At 39.3% G+C, this 26,883-nt stretch overlaps 1 protein-coding gene across 1 annotated transcript in view; it reads left to right on the forward strand.

The window, feature by feature from the left end:
• The first annotated feature begins 5,203 nt into the window (after nucleotides 1-5,203).
• Nucleotides 5,204-26,883, forward strand: part of Jhbp16 (Juvenile hormone binding protein 16) — a 29,047-nt gene continuing 7,367 nt past the window's right edge. The window contains exon 1 of the mRNA XM_065225705.1: nucleotides 5,204-5,236. The gene's annotated coding sequence lies outside the window, so the exon portion shown is untranslated. The remainder of the gene's footprint in view (nucleotides 5,237-26,883) is intronic.

Below are 26,883 nucleotides of genomic sequence, written 5' to 3' on the forward strand. Positions count from 1 at the left end.
TCAGCAAACTGTTCACCAATCGATCCAGGTGCAAGGCATGAGCACCGCTATCATCTCCAAGAGCTCGAGGAAAGAATTCCACAGCATTGTTCTAAACTGGATTCCAAGCTTTCAACCAATCGGTCGTTTTCAGGACCACAAATGGCTTATAAAAGAGTTAACTAAAGACTTCAAGTAAGAGCTTGTATCCAAGACACATCATCCAGGATTGGATACCGACAGAGCACTTCAAAAACAGAACTTTCAAACTGCTTCCGAATTTCAACCTGTCGAACTTTGTCACTGATAACGAGTTAAGAAATCGATTTAATATTAATTTTACTTAAAAGTTGCTGTGACATCAAAACTACCTTTCGTAATCCTACGTCAAATCTACGGTCGTGTTGGTTTTTCGTACTGAGTACCAATGCTACCGCCGCCAGGACTACCTCCCGTGTCCAGACCCTACCTATCGACCCATCAACTGCATACGGCTTACTTCCCTTTCGAAGGAAGGAGTGATCAGAGATTTTATGCCTCAAAAAATCCCGGCCGCACCGACTGGGATTGAACCCAGGTCTTTTGGGTGAGAGGCAATCACGCTTAATACTACACCAATGGCGCCACTGGCCAAATATTCTTGGAAACCGTTTACTTAACTTTTTCACAACCATTATTCAGTTTGTCAGGTGCACTGAATAACAGCAGCCAATAAACGCTAATGTCACTTTTATGCACATATTAATCAACTTTCAACTTGTAACTGCAAAACACAGCTAATAAAACGAATGTATGGGAAATGGCTGTAATGTCGGCCTAAGTGCCCCCAATTTGGGCCCAGCGACCAAAAATATCTATTAGTACCATCCCAATGACGCGTTCATCTAGATACCATTGATAAATAGCAGATTTTCAGCGATAGGGCCAAAAATGAGATAATCCACTACAGCCCCCATTAGTGAAAATCCCATAAGCTGTGGGTATCCTTATTCGCGGTTCCTTATTCGCGGTTCCTTATTCGCGGTTCCTTATTCGCGGTTCCTTATTCACGCCCCCGTTACCCCGGCAATAAGGATTCCTGACTGTACATATTTTCGACACGATTGAAGTGCTTCCACTTGATATTAAAATTATTATTTTTTGCTGTGTAGGAGCATATTCAAAACAAACTGCTAATGCAATCAAGGTAGGCGCTGATGAGATTGGTTCTGCTTGTTTTCTGACAAACGTCAGTTTGCTTGTTTGTTTTTAAAACCCAGCTCAGGTTGAGGTTCGCACTGATAAAAAGTTCGGTTTCGCACTGGGTTGGAACTAATTCCAACCCCGATAATAAACGAATTCGCTATTATACTAGACCCTTCACTTATCGAAACTATCTGTATCGTTTTATGTTACTGATTTGTTTTTCTTTTTTTTTAAATGCAACGACCCGACCGTGTAACTGTCCCAAGCAAGTTCAGTAGCTAGAGACACTTCGAGCTAGGTCTCAGGGTCGGCTTACTACTTGGTAATCACGAGGAGCTTCACGAACAAGATATGCAACGTACGGTCACCTGACTAGAGATATTGATATTATAGATTGAAAGAATTAATTGGACGATAAACAAAGGTTTTTATTTATCTTATTGGTATATTGGTGGGATTGAGTTAATTAAATGCAGTTTTTTCTGTCTGTGGATGTGAGTAAAATTATCTATTTTCTTCGGTACGTACCACTGCTCCTTACTGCTTATACTGACGATCTTGCGACGCCCGAGATAGAAAATGACAGGTGGGCAGGAACTCACGGTCTCCCAGTGTTGGTGAGTTCTTTGCCGTTAATGTTCACGAAAAGTTCACTATTTTGCCATACAGAAATTCAAAACAAAACAATTTTATGGGCGGATTTGGATGGATTTTGACCTGTTTCATACGACCGGAAGGTGTATGCTGGTCACAAATGCCGTGCCAAACTGATTTCCTACGCAATTAATCAACCTTGGATGTGAATTTCGGTAATAAACACGAGGAGCATTTCTTATAGCAAAACTTGCCATAACAAAATGGGCATAGTTCATTTTAGTAAACAAACTAACACTTCTTCCTACTGTGTCACCTCTATAACCCGCCTTGGGCGACGCCCTCCGAGTGCTCGCTGCTGCTGTTGCTGACGACAAATAGTGGCTGGTGGTTCCCAAAATAGTGGCGAATGATCGTTTAACCACACGATGGTTTGGCGGTTTTTGTCGATCGTGTGTGGCTGTGTAAGCCTTTTAGGCGTCCTCCCTCGTTGACGGAACTTGCCACGGCTCAGGACGATACCGAAGTGTTTCGACCCCGAACTTGACAACCTCCTTAACGGGCGGCTGGTCCAGATGTTGGAATTGGTCCTTTGCGGTTAGACGTAGCAAACCAAGGTCTACTACGCTGGATCGTGTGCACATGGTCGAGCCACTGACCAGACAAAATGGCGACTTCCGTCGGATTATCAGGATAATACAAAAGGTCTTGAAGAACTCGTATTCCTCTCCTTTTTTAGCTGGGTATCACTTTCTTATTAATTTTAAGGACACTTTAGAATTTGGTTCTTGTGCACACGAACGCCTTTAACTTTTGGGGGGGGGGGGGGGAGGTGGCGTTGGTTATCACCACCTTTGGATTATGGCCCACTTCACCTGCTGGTTTACTCTCCTATACGTCCGTTATTGTTTAGTTGTGGCACCCACTTGCATGCGTTTCAACCCACTTGTTTTTGTATATAATTCAAATTTTCTACTAACCTAATAACATGTTTGATTGACAGTATGTACATTTTTAGTAATATTTACTAACCCTACTACTAACCCTAATTGGAATCCAACACCACTTAACTCTAGAGACGTGACTGTACACAAAATTAAAGCGCAAATTTAAAAAAATCTTTACAACTTGTAACAGTTGGTTACAGATGTTTCAGTTCAAAAGAAGGCCCTTCCCTAGGGGCACGCTATAACCTTTAACTCCAACGCAGGCAACCGCTGTAATTAAATTAATTCCATTGACTACTGCTTTAATTACATTAATTACACAATGTAGAATATTAACTACTTTTTAACTCCATTAATTACAGTTGAAACTTCGTAATTAAAATACATTAACTACCTTTTCAATACTTTTAATTACATTAATCACCGATAGATAATTTTCATTACCGTCAGTACTAGTTTAAAACGCATTAATTACTTTAAGTACTTTTGATTGCATTTTAACTTCAACGCACCAGTTCTTTATATTGCGTGCCCCTTGGCCCTTCCAGTATTTCTTTCTTCCGGATTAGCAAGAGCAGTCTCATTTCTAGATAAACATTTCAAAAGGTCCTATCTGCATTGATCGATTCTCTTCATCGACATTCTCTTTCGTCAATAACTCAGCTGCAAAACCTTTCCCTGTTGTATTTGAAGGTTTTGGACGCTAGATAAGAACCTCCTTTATCAAACTATGTGGTAGAATTAGCGCGAAATCTGTTCTCATAGCAGTGGTTATGAAAAGAGAAAGTCGATGAAGAGAATCGATCAAAGCAGATAGGACCATTTTAAATGTTCATCGAGATTTGTTCTTTGCACTCAAAGTTATCGTTTTAGTTTTAACGTACACGGTAAGAAAAAAGTACCCAACTGCCAGTTCACTTTTACCTACTTTTGACTAGTTTGTCTCCTTTTCTCCTTCTAATGTTGTGGGTAAGTAAGTAAAGTGTGGGAACCCAACGTTGAGTATAATCATATTTACCTACTGTTGGGTACAACTAACTTACTTTTGGTTAAAAAGCCAGTGGAAAATTCCATACGAACTGCACACAAGTAAATGAAAATTACTTTGACCCGCTTTACCTACTTTTGGGTTCCTGCACTATAGTGCCGAGATGAGTGAAAATAACTTAGTTTTGGGTACTTTTTTCTAACCGTGTATGACGGAGGAAGCTAGTGACAACATGTGGAAAGGACCTTTAACTTTAAACAATGACATTAAAAGTTGATTTCTCGTGAAATAGACTCATGCCGACAAACCGGCATTGACCGTAATTCGTGAACAATCGACGTTTAAGTGTATTGTTTACGTATGGTTTGCTTGAATTTTTCGCTCGAGAACGTTCTGGTGAACTCAAATCTATCAAAATCGATTACCCAAATTTGGATTAACGATTCATATCGTATTGACAGTTTGCTTCTTATCAAGTGCCAATCTGGTATTTAAAGAAACGTAACAGATATACTCTGCCTTTCATTTATTTGTTTGGTTCGCCTTTCAGCTAAATCTAATATCACGTAATATAGGCTTTCTTGATATCAAATTATATTAAGTGACATCAATTATAGTCTGAACGTAGTATAATGTCATGACGTCAGGGTAGGCGTATAAGAATGCATGAGAAAGCTAATACTGTCTGCCACTCCTTTTTATTTTACTAGACTTGTAAATTGATTACACGCTTAAATAATAACGCCCAGAATGGTTTTGGCCCCTATTCTCACCGAGAGAGGGTATTACTGTTGTGTCTTTTCATCGGAGAATTCGGAAAGTGGACCATATTGTTAACTTATAATATTTGATGACTGCCAATGCCATCAAATGTAAAGCATTAGCTACAATGATTACACATCAATCGAAAAAAAAAGTATGAATTTTCAATAACCAACAATTAATCTTGATCTTGATTGGAAAAGAATAAACCTGCTTCTGACCCAAGACGTTGACACCACTTGCAGTGTTTTACCTAACGCAAGCACCTAATCACCATCTAGATACACTATGCCATGCCATGTTTGCAGGTTTATGCCACCGAATCGGCAAATAGCCAAACAGTCAAGCAAAACAAACTACCTCCGATCAACCCGACCGGCAATTGATGCTGATTATGGACGCAACCAAATCCAATGTACATAGACAAACACATTCACCTCCATATGTGCAGCATAAACCAACACACGGTCCGTCGCATGCTTCGGGATTTGCTCAACAAATCACGATTTGCTGCTGTGAAGAAGGAAAAAAACCAGCGTGGGGCCCACAACAACTGCCACCGAGCGTGCACGTTCTGCTCAGTATTGAATGCACCGGAGTGCTAGCAAGATCGCGATAAACTAAACTTAGTGGTCGGTGAGCGCGTGAATTTTCAATATCCGAAAGTTGTTTGCATCTACGATTAGCTCGCGTGTTGCTGGATGGTGATACGGATCAACGGCTCTGTAGGACATCATCTTTGTCAAGGCCGCAGTCAGCCTAGGTTGGAGGAGTGCATAGTGTAAATATCGATGCTACCGAATTATTCAATAGTACAGGTGGACAATGGTTTGGATTAGTTGAAGCAAAAAACCAGGAATTGTCCTAAAGTGAATGTCGCCTTGAACGAATTTGGCGGACGTCGGGTCGGGGTAGATCAATTATGCTTTTTGTTTAGTTCAGTAGCTATGTGAGTAAAATGAGTAGTGAAATCGTGATCAATGTCATGGAAAGATTCTATGGAATGTGGAGAGTGCATAAGTCGTGTTAGTAAATCGGATTGATCGTCTAAGAATTAATTAATATGTCATTGAATTATAAATTAATGAGATGACAAGTCATTCGAAAGTACTGGTGATCGCGGTTCGTTTGATACTTACTATTAATTATTCAATCTTATAGGTAAAGATATTCGAATTAATTGTCTATTAACGCAGTGGATGCTGCTAGATTGACTAGCAGCTTGGAAAAAAATGTTTCAATCAGGTGCTTAACGATGTTATCATCGTTTACTAATGGGTCGTTTTAAATGGTATGCTACTCTTCCATTGCATTAGGGGCTGGGCTACTTATGGGAGGATGAACAGCCATATATTTTTTTAATTAACAAAAGTTGTGCAATACAAACGTCATTTCGATTATTGACGTATATTGTGACCGATTCAAGTAAGTGCCACTATTTGACAAAAACACTGCAAATGTTTAACTGAGATTGTTAGTTTAAAGGTTTTCAAAAGCATATCACAAATGCACATACATATCGGTAAACTAATCGTTTATAATGTACAATAATGGTACCGTAAAACGGGGTATCTTTGATAATGCGGGTAACTTTGATAGTATAATATAAAGATTAAATTTACTCGCTGCGCTTTGTCCAAATTAGAAACATTGGTGTCATATTGTAGCTTAGGGCATTTCTGTTGATATCGTTTATAGTTTTTATATAATATGTGTTACATATTTTACAAACATATTAAAAAACAATTTTCGTGTTTTTCGCCTGTTTGAAAAAGCACTCAAACCATCACTTATGAATTGTTTTTCCGATATAGCCATAACAAATTCTATGTTGTATTCTTATTGCTTATGATGTTTTCTGATTATATACACAGATAAAAATTCTGAATTTTAATAATGATGTAAATATTCATCCACGTAAACTTGTATTTAATTTCACGCAACCGAGCAACTTGTAAACAATGTTGTTTACAACAATGGGCTTTTGTATACAATATTTGCTACATTGCATGATATGTCTCAGAACTTTACATGATATATAATGTAAACTTATATGATATGTGACGCTCCATTTATGTGCATCATACTGAACAGAAATTTACACTACTTTTTCGAACTGTGTACTTATTCAAAGTTTCATATTTAAAGAACTAAATTGTTTGAGTTTCACCCATTTTTTTCTACATTCATCGAGCATTATCAAAGTAATCCCAATTCAAAAACTGAAGTTCGGTCACAAAACTAAAAAAATAGTGTAAATGCTTTAATTTTAGTTAAACATATTAGTAACGACTTCACTCTTGGATCCTCAGTACTTGTTTTAAAAATATAAAATTTGAAAACATTCATTGCTGTAAAAAATATTTAGAATATACGTTAAAAAACTATCAATGTTACCCCGGTTTACGGTACCTACAAAAATTGAGACCATATACAGCTTTTACTTTTTACTTGGAAACGATTCAATTTGAAATCAAATACAATTTAATTTGTTATAACAAATTCTGTTGTCAGTGCACAGTGATTCCCTGCTTTCTGAGCTCCGCGACCCCTTTTGTGAACAATAGGGTGTTCCGTGGCCTTCTGGAAAATATCATGGCTCACTGAGAATTTGATCTGTTAGCTATTCGAATTATTTCAAAATAAGGGAAATGTATGTAATGTCGGCCTAAATCCCCCTAATTTGGGTCCATACATAAATTCAGCAATCGACTAAATTTTCAATGGCGACCAAAAATATCCATTAGTACCGTCGCAATGACGCGTTCATCTAGATAAAATTGATAAATAGCAGATTTTTAGCGATGGGCCCAATCTTAAATCCATAAGCCAACATTAGAGCCGATTCCCCTACTATGTTAACAACAGGCAACAACTCATTCAGGGCGATTGTTGCACCAGCATTTGAGATACTAGTTTCATAATACGGGGCTGCGTTTGTGACAATGCCAATCTCACATCGTCCTCAACATTCAATCTGATTCCTGTGTTGGTATTAATTTGGAGAAGATTTAAAAATACTCTCTCACAGAGGTACGAGCCTGCAAGGCGACTTTGGGATACGAATCGTACATGGCACATCATAACTGGCTTAAATCTTTTTCACGTATGAAATCACGAGATGAGGAATCATTTCTCATACCCAAACATTCATCCTGTATTTTGTCAGGAACACTAGCCACATCCTATGAGGAAGAAAACGGATTGCGGACTAAAGCAGCATCTTCTTGCGTCAGCTCAGGGAAATACCGCTCAAAATGCTTATCCAGTGCGTCAAGATGAGCAATAATTTCTTATTTAAGATCCAAATCCAGCTCGATCGCTTCTTTGTCAGTCATACTGCAGAATCCATCGAGCATGGCAACATTTCCAATACTAACCTTGGGCGTCAGTTTTTTATCTATGCCAATGCTTGAATGCTTGAAGATTGTCTTGGAAGTGAATTGGATTGGTTTGCTTGTCGTGTAACTTGAAGTTCAGCGAATTCTCATTTCAATACACTCATTTCAGTTTCATTTTTATACCTGTGATCTTGACATTTTTACCTAGGGGATGAGTACTTAAGGGGGTTAGGTTTTGATAAGTTCTTTAGTGGGAATGACTCTGATGAAGACTGCACATTGTAATCGAAATACGTATCTGTCATGGATACCAAAATGAATTAAGTGGAATTGAATAGAAGATAACCTTTTTTGCCGTTTTATTTACATAAAACTATGTCATCTGATCGGTCAATGAAGATACATAATTTTAAATGTATCCGTTGTCATATGATTATATTGCGTAGGTTGAAATCTCCCAGGATGATTAAGTTGTCATTGGCGCCCATGTGCGAAACAATCAAATCGAGTGACAGCAGGTGCTTTTCGATGAGGGTACCATAGTTTACACGATCTGGAGGAATGTACATCACGCAAATGTAGAGGGTAGAGTCGCGAGAAGTAATTGATACCCACAATTGCTCAACGGACAAATTTTCAGGAGGTAATAGTAACCGTGAGTTGTAGCAGGAACGAACGGCTAAAAGAACACCACCCCCAGTGCTTTTACTGCTATTGGATGGCGACCGGTCTTGGCGGAAAACGTTGTATGTACGGTCGAACAGCTGACATGATAATGTATTGCCATTGAGCCAAGTTTCGGTAAAAGCGTAGATATCGTAGCAGACGTCACTGCGCCGGCGCCGGTGGTGTAGAGGTAAGCGTGACTGCTTTCTAACACCCCGATGGGTCTGGGTTCAATCCTAGCCGAGGTCGGTGGGATTTTTCTGAGGCATAAAAATCTCTGGTCACGTCTTCCTTCGGAAGGGAAGTAAAGCCGTTGGTCCCGGCCCATGTGTGTTTAAATGGGTGCAATATCCTACGAAGGTGTGGAAGCTGCCTTCCTGCACATTCGATTGCCGTCAATGGATGGCAATCGATGTCCGTCGGTGATTGGCACTAGATTGCGGAACAGAGACCGACGTTAAATAAAGGAAATAAGAAGAAGAAGAAGAAGAAGGCGTCACTGCATGCAAGCTGGTACTCTGCCAGGGAGCTGTTGATTCCACCCAGGTTTCGATAATACAGCAAGACATCAGATGATACTTGCTTATCGTTTCTACGGACTGCCGCTTGAACTTGGCGAGGCGATTGCTGTGTCGTACAGGTGGTGGGGGGTTCAGGAGCTTCCATAAAGTCAACTGCGGTGCGTCTCATTATCTGATGGCTTCCATTTCCGTGATACGTTGTATGCGGAAAGATATACAACTAGCCATGCAGCGATGATCGATTATGAAATGATGAACTAGAACCAAGCGATGGATCAACGGATGGGTTGTCAAGAGCGGGATCATACTTGCCATAAACGATGGGTTGGAAGACCCCGTCATCAGGCCCGCATACAGGACTGAGACGGTTGCAGATCGCTGGCTGGAATGGCTCGACTGTGACGGGTGGATCAGGGGCTTCCGTAATGTCAGCGGTGGTGCGTCCCAGTGGGCAATCAGAAGTTGATAATGGAAGCGGTGAAAAATACTGAATGCTAGAAGTGATTGACGCATCAAGAATCGAAGTACTTAAATGAAAATTGAACTTGCCTGGATAAGCGGCTTGGAAGCATCCTTCACCAGTCCCAGACACAGGACCGGGACGGCTGTTGGTCGCTGACTGGAAAAGCTCGACTGTGTTGGGATCATGGCCTGCCGTGATACCAGAAGTGTTGCGTCCCAGTGTTGAAGAGCGTTGGTTGACTTCTGCCCTGATTTCTGTTCACGTAAGTCGAAAGAATTAGTAATAACGGATGTGTCCATCTACCGTTATCCATCGTGTTCCACTCCTATTGTCACTTTGTCAAAGACTCCGCTTTCACCCCTTTCCGTTCTCTACCGGCTTCTCTCCGACTGTAGGCGTGCGTTGGACCAAGGATGGAGCCTTCTGAAACTCCCGCTGTGATCCTAATCGATCTCTGTCACATGTCTGTCTCGTACAACAGAACCAGGTTCTGGAAGTAACTCCTCAGAATACTGTACAGGTAGTCAGGGACCCTAATTCTATGCAGCACTTTGGCAATGGCTTTCCAGCTGCGCTGTTGAACGAATTCCTGGCGTCGATCTTTATCACTGTGCAATATCGATCTCCTCTTCGCTACTGTTTGGACGCCTCTCTCGACCATTGACCGAATTGCATCCACCGTTGATCTCCCTTTCCGAAATCCAAACTGCCTCTCCGACAATCCAAAACAAAAGCTGGTAGGGCTGATTAGGTTGACGCATTGTCCCTTTCATTTGACGGTGTTATTTATCTCCGTTGAATTCGAGAATTTGCGATGACGAAATCTCTTGAAAATTGAAAGTCAATCAAAACTTTTTTGTACAATTCAATGAAATATGTAATGCTTTTTTTATTTTCTAAAAACAAATGTTGCTGGTAATGAAGCAATGTTTTAATTGCAACTGCAAAAAACAGGTTTTCCATGGTAAAAAAGATTTTCCCAGCAAAGAAAATTCAAAACTAATAATTCCTAGTAGGAGAATATTATAATAATGTAAATGAATTAAAATGTAAAAAGTACATTCGATGAAAGATCTGTGTGTCGAATTGTTTGATATTTGAATGACAAAGCACTTTAAATCGTCAATTGTTAATTTTACTCCGTATGCACATTTTACACCTATTTTCCCTAACATTAACATTTCCGCGAAGTGTAAGAATAAAAATTATTCACAGCGTAAAATTTTAGAATTCATGTTTAAAAACTCAAAAATTTAGTGAAATCAGCAGGCTGACAAAATCGGAAAAAAAGCTGACAAAATCGGGAAAGCACTGTATATTAACTCAAAAAAACTATAAAATTATGAGCGCATTCAAAATAAATAGGTTCCAAACCTAATCCAAAATATATTTCCACAAGCGGCTTGAAGTAGAAAATGAGGGCCAAAATACGTTGTATTGGTTGTCCAAAATGAAATAAAATACGTCATCAGAATTTGTGATATTTCCTGTTTAGTTGTTTGTCAAACTGCTATTTACAACGATTTGTTTTGAAAAAAAAAACATTCAATTCTTCATTTGGCCTGATAAATTAACCATTTATTGTACCAAAATCATTCATTTTTCGAGAAATGACTACTAATAAATAATCAATAAATTTTAAAACCATTACCCAAGAGATTTTATTGCTGTAAATTGTAACGACGTTTTAACTGTTCTCCGGATTTTTTTTAAATTAATTGTATTTTGTTTGCATCGTAGTTGGAGCCGAAGAGTTGGAGTAAATTAATTTCAAATCAGAGGAGTCTGAGTCGGTGTCAAAAGAGTGTAAAATTTTGCTAATTTTTAAGTAACCGATCGCATTTGTATTAATTTGTTGAAATATAAATGCATCCGTAGTTTTCTTCAAACCACCACACATCGGCTTTTTTTTTTGTCTATGCAGAAAACCCTGCGCGTTTACGATCATCTCAATCCAAACAAGTAAAACCACTATCTATCATTGAGCTATGTGGACAACCCGAACGAAAAGAGCAAAACAGCTACGAGATTTGAAGGTCGTTCAGAGCGGTGTACGATAGAGAGATACATTACACCGTTTACTGCCTATATTTCTACCACTTTGGGGGGAAAATTTGCTCTTTCGAGTTTTGAGCAGTGCCGAGTTGCGCATACAATTTCAACAACAAATAGCTGTATGCTGCTCCGAAAAAAGTTGATCATCGCAAGTGCCTGCATTCAGCAAATATTCGATGCTGCTGCTGCCGTCACACCGGTTGAGCCATTGCCGTGTACTGCCGATATCGATTATGTACCAGGTACAACTATTTATTTGCACAGCAGACTTGAACACTTTTGGTGCAATGCCATGAAACATCATGAGCGGAGTAGTTATTCAGTTACGTGCTTTTAGAGTTAACACTTTAAGAAGTTTGGAAGAGTGAGAAAAACGTAAGCTAATTTGGGTTGTAGGGTTTGCTCCGCAAATGGGGATGATTCATGATAGGCTGCTGACTGACTCCCAGCAGTATTATGTAATTGCAATATAAACTAGCATGACACTGTTAACCATTCGTATACAAGATGACGAACGAATAAACGGCAATTGACCCATGCAACACGCCACTTACCATCTACAGTAGCGCTGCCTAACGTGCGGTCCGCGGGCTAGACGTGAGGTGAGCAACGAATCATTCTAGCCAAATTGTATTCATCGTTATGACGTTTAGTCCAGAATGAATGAGAAATAAACAAAATGCAGCTTGAAATATGTTTATCGATTATCAAACTGATGATCCACAGTGCTCAAACGGTTTTAAATCGGTTTTAATTGGCTCCCAAAATATGAACACATTAGTGAGAAACTGACAAACCATTTGAAGTTTATATGGAAATTAATATGAAAAAAACCAATTGTTTTGATCATATTATTTAACAATTAATAAAAATTATGGCAGTGTTGGTAGAAAATTTTCTCAGCTACAACTTTGTAAAAACTACTTTTCGATAAAATGTAAGGAACACAAGTTATTGATGATTCAAGTCACTGTTGTCTTTTGACTGTGCTGAATCAACTGTTCAGCAGTCAACACTGCTGTTTATGGCACGTGGAATAGAGAAAAAAAATCATGGCTACTAAACCACAGAATCCAGTGTTACCCGCAAAATTGCTGCTTGATCATGCCATAAGATTATCAAACCCTGAAACAAGAAATAACTTTTTAAATTGCGAATTGGTCTTAAAATGATATTCTGGGAAGCTGTAGCTAAGAAAATCTCCCATAATAATATCTATCAAGGGGTAATCAACTCTGCACATTGTGACACACTGATCGGCGCGTCGAGGCACGATGACAAGTACGACACAAAATATAATTTAAAATGGCATCACTGTTTTGTGTTGACACTTTGCCAATCGTGGCAAAGTTTTTCTTCTTCGTTTACTTTAATCTAGGGGGAAAGGGATTTTCCAGCGAAATTGTCCCCAATCATAATAAGAGATTGTATAAATCACGAGACTCTCTTTGTCCTTATGCCTTCTGGGAGATGAACCTCTACAGAAAGTCGACACGGCTTTTGAGAGATGTTCATAGTTTCAGGGAAGTCCAAACAAACGAGTCAGAGTCACCACGCCCTGCAGAATAGGCCAGAATTAACTAGAATTAAGTTTGCTAATTTCAAATAACAGACTGTAGTGGTAATTTTTATACGATAGAAGGATCTATCGTATAAAAATTACCACTACAGTCTGTTATTTGAAATTAGCATCTTCTACTATGTAAATCGTTGACTTCACGTAGAAGTAATACTAAAAACATATAGTCAAAGTAGAATTAAGTATTAACTCGATGGTCATAGGATCCGGACCGAGAGTCAATTGTATGGGTAAGGAGAATTGCAGCGATAATGTACGGTGTCAACAATTGGTGATGGTTCACCAATCAGTCAGCTCATTCTATGGACTGAACTCGGATTCGATTGACTGTGAAGGTCTCTTTACGCTCTTTCGCAACTGTTCGTATCACCGATGGCAAAAGCAACATTAAGAAAGATGCTGCTAATAGAACCGGAAGTAACAGAGCCAATCTGAATCGCGGTCATAATGAACGCAATCGGAACCGGCAGCAGTTTCAGGGAGATTATTATGCTATTCCGGCATGACCAAGGATAAAAAATAAGAAGGAACGACAGGCAGATACAAGGAGGAGGTAATCAGCAAACGACTGCAACCAGTATCGAGATTCTGGATTCTGGATTCTGGAGATCAACCGAATATCGCTGACAGAACGTTAAGTCAGTGTTCACTCGGCTGTCGACAAAAGCAGGCCACTCTCGATGTGTGCTACGCGATCGTCTGTTTTCTCGGCAGCAACCATTGTGTGGTCCTCCTCATTGTTCTTCATCAGCAGTTCTTTCGGTCGATGCGTCGTCGACTTTGGAAAGCAACCGTTTCGTGATGAGTGTGTGAGTGCTGACCACGTTTTGCGTCCATTGCTGCAATGGACGCGCTCTGACCCTCGTTGGCGTACAACAATTTGCCATCCAATGAAACTACTGGAAGCGGCTCCATTTCTGATGGAGGATGCTTTTTGGATAGCGGAAGATAAAGTGTTTATTGTGTTGTACCTTTTGACTATAGTTTTAAAATGAATTGTATTGTGACCAAGAATCCTCGGCTCTGTAAAGTTAATTCGGTTGAGCCTTATCAAATAAATTAATAAAAAAAAAAAAAAAAAGAACGTTAAGTCACGCAGTGAGGGGTAGAGCCATGGCAAACAACAATCACCAGTAATGGTCGTTGCTCACAAGCTAAACGTTACACTCACTGCTGATGATGAAAAGCACAATGAAAACAGTGAAGACTTCTGCAGTACGATCATGAGAAAAAGCGAAACGACAGAAGAAAATGAAAACAATGCCGACGCATTCCCAGTTTGTCTTGGCAGGCGCGACTGTGTGAGCTACAAACAACATTAAAAGGAAGTTGTTGGGCTCACTTACCAACACAATCACATACGCAAGCAAAGCAGCAACAGCTTCAAAACGAGCACAGATGAGTGTCGTGATTGTCGGGAATGACCAGATCGGTAATGGATCACAACCGAAGACGACATTCACCAGTTGCTTTTTACTTCTTTCGTCAGCTTGATGGATGGTCATGGAGAGAGCTTCGACGAGCACATTGATAGGAATGTACAAAGCGTTACTACCATCAGCTGTTTGACGATCGTGATTGAGATAGGTCGCAACTCTGTTCTGGACAAACATTTGGATAAACAATGGACGAAGTAGTTTGACACCACATATGGAGGGGGGGGGGGGGGGGGTAGCCAGACGAATTTAGTACCTAACCACGACTGCTGACACTGGGAAGCTACTGCAGGTCTATTGCTGGTACACGCAAACCAAAAATTTATTACAATGAATGTTAGTTCCATTTCCTATCATCCTCTGTTTATGAACATCGCAGCGAAGATGCAATGATTTTTAATCTTTTTTTTATTCCGTATTCTATATATGCTTTCACCTACACTAGCAAGCATTTGCCTTGATTTGTATGTCACTGAGGCCGATGACATAGTAATGCGGAGCGTCGAGCAACGCGTGTTGTTCGCGTTTGCTGAATGTCAATAAAGCGTCGAGTGATGCGTGCTATGACATACTCAACGCGTTTTTGATAGCGCAGCTCGCTTTGTTGTCAGGCAAACTCACTGGTTTTCACGCTAATTCTAAACTACCCCATATTTAGTAGGATCTACTAAAATTCCATCGAAACTAGGGCTACCCAAAATTGAGCGCTAAAAGTTGGTGCTAACAAGATGACAAATGAACAACATCGGTCAGTTAAGGGTTGATATTGTCCATTTGCTATTCCATTTTACATTTAACATTTATTATTTAGCATATAACATTTATCATTTACCATTTAACATTTAACATTTAACATTCAACATTTAGCAATTTCTTATTAACAGTTTGTTTAACATTTAACATGTAACGTTTAACAAAACAAACTTCTAGACGTCCGATCTACCGATGCTATTTATAACGTAATTATTCATATTCAGTTTATAGAATTCGACCGAAATCGCAGTTATGTAGTCGATCACCATTTAATTTCAATGGCCCTACAACAGTCTTTTGCGTGCACGCGCGTGAAAACACTTCAAGGAGTGCTTTGACGCTATTGTAGACGCATTGCAGCGCGTTTACTATGACAGGTGGAAGCGATTCACCAAGCATTTTGCATGGACGCTCATCAACGTAGCTCAGACGCACACGCACACGCACACGCGCACGCCTCGCTAAACGCGTTACTATGTCATCGGCCTGAGGCAAATAAACGTAAGAATTTCATAAGTCTCGACTTATGAACGGCACACATGAATTTCATAAGCGTGACTAGTAAAAGATGTTCGTCTAACATTAGTTAGTTTTTATAGGCCTTTAACCATTTAACTTTTCCAAGCGTTGAAAGACGAGGGGTCAACACACGGGGCCTGTAACGTCCATGGTTCGGTTTCAGTCTGCTTCATTTAAAAAAAAATGTCAACATTATTTTTCATAAGGCAAATCAATGAAATTCATACCGATTTCTTGTGGCTAAAATTCAGAAGTTGTTCTTATGGATTTCTTACGTTCTTTTGCCTCAGTGTATAACATGGTAGAACGATGCACTCACTTGCCTCGATTCTCTCCAGCAGAAAAGCAAACGTAGTTGGAAATGAGCCCTCTTTTTAGCTTTTAGCCTATCTATATCCCAAAGCATGGAGAGAGCGGTGAAGAAAGTACAGGTCTGATAATCGCAACGTTCGTGGTTCGAGTACCCCAGTTGGCACTTTCTTTTTTTGACATGCTTAATTTCACAGACCAATACTCTCCACATTGTTCTTTCTCCATTTTCTTACATTGGACTGCAGCTCGGTATATCACATCCTCGGTTCATGCGGTATCCAATAACATCCTCTGATGATGAATCCTACATAATTGTAAGCGAATCTTACATCCCCCGGTTGGGTGTACTACTACCGCCGGTGGGTATTTTAGGTCGAGTCCTTCCTATTTTCAGATTGTTGCATTGCCCGAGTAGCATGATGATATTGCAGACAAGATTCATCTTCCACATGCCGGTTGGGTTTGGCAAACGTCTGCCAGAATACGGTAGAGAACTGTCTTCTTTTGGATGGACAGCTTCTGCCATCAGCCACCCTTCTCCTTCTTGTGGAGGGGCTAATCTTCGAGTGCCACTTCCTTGGAGCGGATGACCGGCAACTACACGCAAACCAAAAATTTATTACAATTAATGTTAGTTCCGTTTCCTACCATCCTCTGTTCATGAACATCGCAGCGAATGTTAGAAGTTGACCTTGCAGACGATGCAATGATTTTCAATCTATTTTTTTTTTTAATTCCGTGCTCTATCAATGCTTTCACTTACACAAGCAAGCATTCGCCTTGATTTTTATGCATAACATGGTAGAACGACGCACACACGTGCCTCGGTTCTCTTCAGCAGAAAAAGCAAATTATGTCGAGTATGCGAGGGAATGAGCGCTTCTTGTTTGCTTTTAGCCGAAGCATGAAGAGGGCAGTGGAGAAAGCATAGCTCTGATAATCGCCACGTTCGTGGTTCGAGTTCCCCAGTCCGGCAATCTGTTTTTTTTTTCGGCATGATTAATTTCACTCACTAACACACTCCAAATTTTTCTTTCTCCATTTTCTTGCATTGGACCGCAGCTCGGTACATTGCATCTTCGGTTCATGCGGTATCCACATCTGATGATGAATCCCACATAATTGTAAGCGAATCTTACATCCCACGGTTGGGTGTAGCTCGTTGAATATTATCACGATTTTTTTCCGTCCTTGACTCGAAAATGTAAACACACAATCGCAAAAGTCATAAGTGAAATACTGCCAAACTCGTGGGTTACTGAGACTGATAGCTTGATTGCCACACTTCGGCACGTTCAGCAAAACGCTTGACCTAGCTTTCGGCACAGATTGGGGTGTACAGAGTTGAATACCCCTTGATATCTATACAACTTTTTAACAGTGCAATATGGAGAAAGGCTAGAAGACAATAAACAAAAAGTTTGGATTTCCCATAGTAGTTTCCATAGAAACTTCAATTGGTTTTCACCTAGTCAGTTTCTTACCAAATGAGTTCAAATTTTGGGAAGCTTATCAGGACCTGATTTGGAACCGTTTGAACAGTGTGGAGCAAAAATTTCAAATGTTGCATCAATCTATTGAACATAGATACAGCAAGCACGCGTATACCAACCGGTGGAAACTAACGATTTTAAATTGGCTCACTACTTGACTAGCCTATTGGTCCCAGGCAAACGATTCACGTACCCCATTCTAGTCGAAATTCTAGTACTACACAATGTTTGTTTTGATTCGCTATGAAAGTTTGACAGATAAAATGAGGGGTATTAGAGATAATGGGCAGGCCTAATCTACGGAGTTCTACTGTTCATCTCTCTCGCTCTATCTCTCTCGTCAAGTGTGCCAATAAACACGGACCGGGTTCATTTTTGTCTGCACGTGCACACGCGGTCCATCACATTAGTCGAGGTACCTACAGGCCGAATCTGTTTTATTTCAGTATCATAATCATGTGCTTTAAGTGTTTCGCATTCGACTAAATAAAAACACAAGCAACATTCATCATGTTTATGAGTTGCGTTTTACGGCTGCAACGATGAGTGGATTAATAGAAGAAAAAAAAACTCCAAAGTTAACATGCAATTTTATGGAGCCACAGACAGGGGCGATTGCAGGGCAGGTTGATTAGATGGTGCACGATGGCGTGCGCTGCGTTTAGACCGTGACCTTGGAAGTTGACGCATCGAAAGTGTTACTATGAGTCGTGCTGGGCAGCTTCGTACTGGTTATGAGGGAAAATGTGATCAGCTGTGCTGGAGAAATCGTTGGTTCGTTGGTAATTGGGCATTAATGGGTTGTTGCTAATCGAACTCGTTTATCAATTCAATTTTAAAATGCCTTAGGAAATGCACGGTGTGTGATCGTATTGCCATATAATGTCTTGGCCACCAGTGTAAAGCGACCGGTTTTAAGTCATGGTAGTTGTAGAATGGTTTAGAATTGTCACATATTGTGGATTAGATAATTATTTAATTAAATTTTCTGAATATCGTATCTTGATTTATCTTGAGTAAATGTGCTCAGATTTAAACTTCAAACTTGTCCGACATGTAGCTGAAACATTTTTAAAACAATGATCATAGCTCATAGAACTTCCCTTATTACTAAAACAACATCAAAATTGAAGATGTCCCAAGTCTCACCACTACCTAAAACTAAAAGTCAATTTACCATTCAGCAATCTCAAACCACCCATGAAATTTTGGTTCAGCTCAGTCAGTGCAGTCAACTCACAACGAAACAGTGAAATCGATCGAGTTGCAGCGGCTTACGAACATAATTGGCAATCAATACCAATCACAAATGATGAGCAAAGATCATGCCAAACATACACCTTCTGCCATCTGTTTGGTTTTCGTCTACGAAATCAAGTCAACAAGTCAACCATAGAGTTGACGAAAACGAGACGATGCGATGATCAAAACATTGACTGCCGGGGCAGCCCTGTTCATACATTTTTGGTTGCTGCTGTGCAAACACGAAGCTACACACCGGTAACCACAACCATTTTTTCCACTCTTCAAGGTGAATTCGTTTTCTTCTGCAGTAAACTGTAGCTTGAAAACTTCTTTGACCGATGAATTGGTACACACTGCCAGCCGCGTGAAGGTTAGCTAATGTACGGTCGTTCACTGCTAGAAGGCGTTGTAAAACACGTTGAGTTGAAGAGACGGCTTTTTAATTGAACATAGGCATTCAGTTTCGATTAAGTAGGGCATCAGGGATTGCAGGCTGATTGCAGCAAAGAGACCAGTCGGAAATGAACGCAATGCGGCTTAAATGCAAGACATGCTGTGGGTGGTAAGTTCAACTTTACACCCAATCGAGATCCTTTTCGGTTTGGAAAATTACTCATTGTGGTGAGGTCTTCGGCTGCCAAATGCACATACAATTGATCGTAGACCAGACAGTGTTAACATTCAGATGAAAGTTTGTTTTTGCGTTGCGTGTGTAATGGAATAATTCGTAGATTGCATATTAGCAACTGTAATGTATCAACTTCAATGTTCTTATTCTGATTGCTTAAGGAAAACTATTTGGGAGTGAATAGTTCTCCAATCAATGTTCAGAACAGGAAAAGCATGACAATTACCATTGCCAGCCACGCCCATCTTCTCCATTACGGGGAAAGGAAGGATATTGTTGATGTAACATCTACTTAACGGGAGGCCAGCGACTCACCGACGCCCCCATAGATGCTACGGAGTTGGATTGTTTGGTAGGAGATGGGTCAGGATTCGCTAAAGCAGGCGATGCGACCATAGTAATTGTTTTGTTCTCGAGGAGCTTGGAAGTAAACCCACGATCTTCTACTCAGTAAACAAAAGCGGTAGCCGAGCTCCTAAATTTAAATTCCAATCATGTTTAAAATAAAATTAAATAAACAAAAAGAAACTGTCACAACCGAATGATCCAATTTACTCCAGCCATGTGTGATGAAAACAGTGATGCACTGCACTTTGAGGGTCATGCTTGGCATGCACAGTTGTACACACCAACTGCTCATTTGGTAATAGCTTTTCACTCAGATGTTGAAATTTATTTTTCTTTAAAGTAATTGATAGATTAGGCTCATAGTCAACTATAGATATACGAAGATTAGGTTAAGCTTAACATTTGAATCAACACTAATCAATTTAACAGTTAAATTAAGAGATGTGTAGTGAGCATTTCTCACCTCATTTTTACAACGCAAAAACAAATACAGTTTACTACTAGCATTAAAATCTACATTTTTAGAGATATATGTACCAAGCTTACACTCTATTCTATCTACTGCCTCAAAAAGAACTATGTTCCGTCAACTGTGTGCAAAGTTTTTAGCAAATGAGCAGTTCGTGACCAAAACTATGTATGCCAAGCATGTCGAGGGCCACTTGGCCAGTTCTTAGGACTACTCCAACAACGGTCGATTGTCGTGGAAATTAATTCGCACTCGCCGACACAAAACAATTCAAAACTGAAATTGAAAACTATCACTCGCGATGTCTCAAATTTCTTTTCCAGGAGCACAAGCCAAGAAAAAAACAAACAACGCAGATAACTAAATATTGTCTACCCGATTGAAACACACTCAAACACACGGTCTGTAACGCTTTTTCGAAACATTCCTGATCAAATTAAAATGAGGATCAACACTATCATCAATTTTATTACAAAAAAAAAAAAAAAAAAAAAAAACCACAAGGGACAGTCCTATGGGGTTGTACGCAATGGTGACGTAGGACTACGTAGTCTTATATTACAAATGTTATTTGTTAACTGCAGCAGGAGATTGTGTTTTGTGAAGGAATAGGAATTTGAGCGGGGTTCTCGCTGTTTATACTCTTTAGTATGAAGCGCTTGGCATAGATGGCCCACAGCGACTCACAAAGAGCTACTGATGCCGATCAAGAGCGGTGCGACTTCTTCCTCCTTCTATGGATGCTCATGGGGACTGAAACTCGCTGCTTGCAGGCAGCCTTTCGTTGTGTACTGGAGAACACCATCACTCACCACGCGGTGTTTGAATAAACAACGTTTGGTGAGACCGGATGGAATTCAACTTTGAAATCTGTGTTAGGGAAATCGCTTTTCGCAGGCAATCGGTGATAATTTTAATTATCATAGCAACAGTTGCACATTCGGGCAATTTCCAATAGTAAAATATTGAAAAATAATAAAGTCTTAAAATCAACAGATGCACAAAAACATTTCTAATCGATTGGTGTTAAAATTATTGAAATTGGTCCTGGGGCAGCTGAGTTAATAACGTTCAAAATCTTTCATAATTTTGTTACATGTTCCATTTTTGGTGTTTACAAAGTGTACCCCCTTATAGGAATCACAGACGTAATCCTACGTCATATTGTCCATTTTATTATTACCGTTTCGGACCACGGTGTAGTGGTCCAGGAATGTTATCATGCTAAACAAAATTAATAGCTCCAAAACGAGTAACTTAACTGATTTTGTGTTTTTGTTAATATATTTTGGAACAAGATTTTTTTAAATCTCAATTCAATAGAAAAAACTTGAAACTTTGCCAAAGATACCATCTTGATTTGACGTTTCGTTTTAAAGTTATTGAACTAAAACCAATACATTTGACGTATCTTTCAAAAATCATATCTACGTAATCGCACAAAATCGCACCCAAGAATTTTCAGGGCTGGTAGCATTTTATATTGGAGGTATGAAAAAGAAATTGATGGTCGGAATCCCTTCCTTGAATTTTTGATCCGTGAACATTTTTCTGAACTTGAAGTTTCTTTTAGAACTGATGTAATTTGTGTTAACTGTCTTTCTCTAACTTGATGGAGATCTATTCTACTTTGACCTTGCTTCCCCTTACAAATTTCTGAAATTTTCCTCCAACACTCGATGTTCTCCTTAACTCAATGATTCCTTCAATATCGTACCCAAACTTTTTGCCTAAAATTAAGATCTTTTACGTAATTTCATAACCCATTTTGAATCAGAAATTCTAGTTGCAGATTGTCCATAAATTCAATCTTATTCTGAAATAATTTGGAAATCCTTGGGATAAGCACTAGACGTGCACCGAAAAGTGCTATTGGTGTTTACACGGGAAATTTGGCTGATTTTCAGCCATTTTTTTACAAATGAGTGACCGACAACAGTTTGGGTATGCAGTTTGGAGGATTTTTTAAACATTTGTTGGACCTTTTATAGGGGAAAGGGATGTAATGCTGACCTAAATGCCCCTAATTTGGGTCCATACATAAATTCAGCAATTGACTAAAATTTCAATTGCGTGCGAAAATATCCATTAGTACCGTTCCACAGCCGCGTTCATCTAGATAAAATTGATAAATAGCAGATTTTTAGACATGGGCCCAACTTAGATCCATAGGCCAACATTAGAGCCATTTCCCATACCTCACTAAAGCATAAAATTATAATGCATTGTCATACAATGGCCTACTGCGATTCCTTCAGCACTGTTGATTAGTACATACAAAAATTACAATATCAAAAGAACTTGAATTTCACAATTTCAAAATTTCAAAAGCTCCAAGCAGTTCCAAACTAAAATTTATTTTTCATACATCCAATGTAGAATGCTATCAGCCCTGAAATTTCTGGAGTGACATTTTGTGTGACTACGTAGGTATGGTTTTTGAAAGATGTATCAAAATATTTGTTTTTGTTCAATATCTTTTAAAATAAAATGTCTTATAGGGTGGTATCTTCGGTAAAGTTACCCAGCCCAGGATTTTTCCAATTTGGCCATTTAGACTTCTTGGTACCGGTTTTGATAGGACACAAAAGGACACTTCCAAAACCTCATGTAACTCATTCAGAAGTAAATAGACATCATGCCACGAACAAACAGATGGATCTGGTCACATCCGATACCCAGACCCGATTCCAGCAGAGCCCCAAATAGGACACATCCTAAACCTCATCTACTGGTATCGTCCGACGGCTCAAAATTTATGATTTTTCATCCAGAAGTAAATAGTAGTTCTGATGAAAATCATTCCTTCTACACTCAACTTAGCTGAAAATGAAGACAACCTTAACCAACTACCTGCATGAATTTGAATTTTGACATAAACACATTCTCTTGATCAAGGCAACCTCTGAGTATCGAAGTCAACATTTGCTTTTGTTCATTCGTGGCTGGATGTTTATTATCGCCTGTGTTGCAGTCAATATCAATATGCATCTTCATCTTGGTGGGGATGATTTTGAGGATCAAATGCAAAATTATTATTTTCATATTACACAAATACCTATAGCGCTGAAGAACGTGTTTTGTTGGTTTTTATACATAGATTGATGGAAACTGAACTCATTTGTTCGTTTCACTCGTACTTCACAGCGAAGATATTCAAAACGAACGCAATTTATCTACATTGGCTTGAAGCGCTACTCCTTGCGTGTGATGGCAAATGATAAAAACAGAAGAATAGATATAATGCATAATGGACCGAAAGGTGGATCTGGGCATATCCTGGAACATGTTCTGGCAGGGCCCCAAAAAAGACACTACCAAAACCTCGTGTACTGATATCGTTCGACGGCTCAAAATTCATAATTTTTCATCTAGAAGTAAAAACACATCATGCCTTGGACCAACAGGAAGATCTAACCACATCCGATACCCGGAAGTGGATCCAGCAGGGCCCCAAAAAGGACATTTGCAAGACCATTAAGAACGGTTCTGACTGTACGGAGTGATCAGATCCATGATGTCTATTCACTGTTGGTCGAAAAATCATAAATTTTAAGCCGTCAAACGATACCAGTGCAGGCAGCTTTGGAATTGCCCTTTTTGGGGCAATACTAGAACCGGTTCTGGATATCCAGATGTGGCCAGATACTCCAGTTTGTTAGTGGCATGATATCATGATGTTTTGGAAGTGTCATTTTGTGCCCTATCGTAACCAGTGCCAGGTAGCCTAAATGACCAAATTGGAGAAATCCTGAACAGGTTGGCATTTTAGGAACTTAGGAATCTTTCATTTGAAGTAAATAGATCAAGAATTGGTTCAATAATTGATTTTTGAGAGCGACTTGATGTTTGGGACTTATTTGAAACGCTTATGCATATTGAATATTTTGTTCCCTTATGGAAAGAGGGAAAATAATTTTAAAGAAGCTCATGAAAAATTAAATCTTTGTAATGTTTAAGATTGTCGGCACATACAAATTATTAAAAATCGTGAAACAACAATTTTGTTGAATTTTTGGACTTTTTGATAAAAATTTTATTGATGTATTTTAAACTAAAAAAATAAATTAGTTATTTTAAATCATTTTCTATAGGGTGTCCCAGAATGTATAAGCACGATTAAAAAAACGATAACGTAATTATGTTTACAGCAAATTCGATTTTTATTTCGTATTCATGCTCTCTGTAAGAGAATACACAGTTAAACGTACAAAATCCTAGATCCGATCAGTCGTAAGCCAAGGAGTGGACACTACTCATTAGCTTCAGCACAGATGCCTTTCCAACAATTCTGATACTTTTTACCAGTCTTTCGCAAACTTTGTAACGGAATCCACTGCCTTTACATGTTTCCGCAAATATGGTTTGGTCAGGGCCCAAAAAGTTTCGATTGGCCTGGCTTGGGGACATTTTGGCGGATTCATCTCCTTGGGTGCGAATTGGGCCTTGTTGGCTTTATACCAGGCTACCGTGTCCTTGGAGTAATGAACCGCCGCCAAATCTAGCCAAAACAGTACTGAGGCGTCGTGTTAGCGTATCATGGGTAACAGACGCTTGTTTAAACACTCACGCACGTTAACATCGTCATTGTCTCCTTTGTCATAAACGATTTGGAAAGCATATCACACTCACAAATGGCTTGCCAAATTGTAGCCTTTTTACAGAATTTTTCCGGTAACAATTGGTCGGATAACTTCCGAATCCTCGGTTTGACGAATGCGGCTTGCTAAATTACCAAATTGGAGAAATCCTGAGCAGGGTGCCATATTAGGAACCTTCGTCTTTCATTTGCAGCCAAGAATTGGTTTGAAAATTGATTTTGGGGAACGGGTTTGGAACTTTTCCCTAATGCATTAGGAATTTTAAAGAAGCTCGTGAATAATTAAATCTTTTGAATGTTTAAAATTATTGGCAAATGGAAATTATAAAAAAAAACTTTTTTGATAAAACAAATTTTCTAAAACTAAAACAAAACTAAAAAGAAAAAAAAAAGTTTAAAAAATTTACCGAAGGTCTTGTTCTACGATTTTTGTCAGTTTTTCGCAATTTCGTCGAGGGACTCTCACCACCGACAAACCGACATTAAACCTAAACTTAACTCTTGATCGAGAATCTATAACGGCCGATTCAAATGTGCAGCGATCCCATCTGTCAAAACCAGTGTTGGAAAAATATCAAATAATTAAATCTCATCAAAGAACAAGATCATGCTTGATTTTCGTAGAAAAAAATCAACAAGCAAACAAGTGCGGTTATTATTGCAAGCTGTGATATTGCAGCTCGGAATATCAAGCTAACAAAACTCACCAGCTGCAAATCTCACCAAACTGTGGTAGTAGTATGATTTTGGCTTTACACCCAAACGCAACGCGAAACTTCCATAACGGCTGGCAGCAGTCACTTCGTGTCTGCCATCGGTGAAGAGAAAAAAGAGATAGCATTATTCTACCTTCTCTTTCTAAGAAATCGAGGTGCAACGGAATCATTTTTGCGTCGATTCAACTCACAGCTTGATTTTTGCACGTTGTGAATAGTCCTGCAATATCAAAGAAGCTTGTGAAATCAATATCAAGCATTATATTTTGCTCCAATATCACGCGTGATATTGAGAGCGTATGAGAGCGGAAAAATATCAATTTGCTAATGATTATACCATAACTGGTCAAAACCATAGAAATGTTTTATCCAGATAAAAATAATTTGTCCTAAATAGATTAGACACGAACCAATTCATGAATTGTGTGCGCGTATTCGTGGCTAGGATAAATATTTTCCGAGAACACAGCGGCAGATGTCAGTTTTGTGCTTTGATCAAAAATTTCTTCATAATGTGTATGTTCATTCATGTTGGTTTGTCGGTGTTCTCACGAGAAACCTCAATGAACACCTTGTGGAGAGTGGCTCGCAACATGCGTAACCGCTTATCTTCTAATGAGAGTGAAGAATACTCCAACCAATAGATATTCGTTTTTGCTAAAAAGGTCTGTCCGGACTCAGTTCCAGCACATTCTTCAAAGCATCTCCGAGCGGCGGCTCTCTGGATAAACCATTCACAATGCTGGAATTCTCTATGGCTCTTCTTTCATCGAACAACTCGTTACCGAGAATATATTATTAAATTCAAATGAGAAAATAATACTTTGGATACTCGTTTGGGTTCCGCAAAAGCAAAGGAACAAACGATTGTCTAGCGCTGCTTTCCACAGATATTCAACTGGCCTTTGCGCACTGGTCACCATAGCCGGTCGAACTCTAGACGAATCTAGAACCACACTACCGTTCATACTGGTGACATCGCTCTGATGAGACAACAAAACCATGCCCCAAGCACCTCCCCTTTTCATATCCTTCGACAATGTACCCCTTTAACCTCGGGTAAGCCGCGAGTATTCGACCCAACTCCTACTAGACATAGAATTAAGTGAATTTTGTAACAAACAAATAACAATGAATTATCGGCTCCGTAATGCTAACGCGATTGAGCCTGATAAATAAATGAACTAGATAAAACAAATCTTTCCACACTCTTTCGTATTTGGATTCAATGAGAATGAACCAGGAAATAATCACGTTCATCTTGTGTTGTCACAAAGACTGCGA

Source organism: Ochlerotatus camptorhynchus, unplaced genomic scaffold (genome assembly GCF_037179485.1).
Source record: "Ochlerotatus camptorhynchus isolate MF236.1 unplaced genomic scaffold, CSIRO-AGI_Acam_v1.1 ptg000232l, whole genome shotgun sequence".
NCBI lineage: Eukaryota > Metazoa > Arthropoda > Insecta > Diptera > Culicidae > Ochlerotatus > Ochlerotatus camptorhynchus.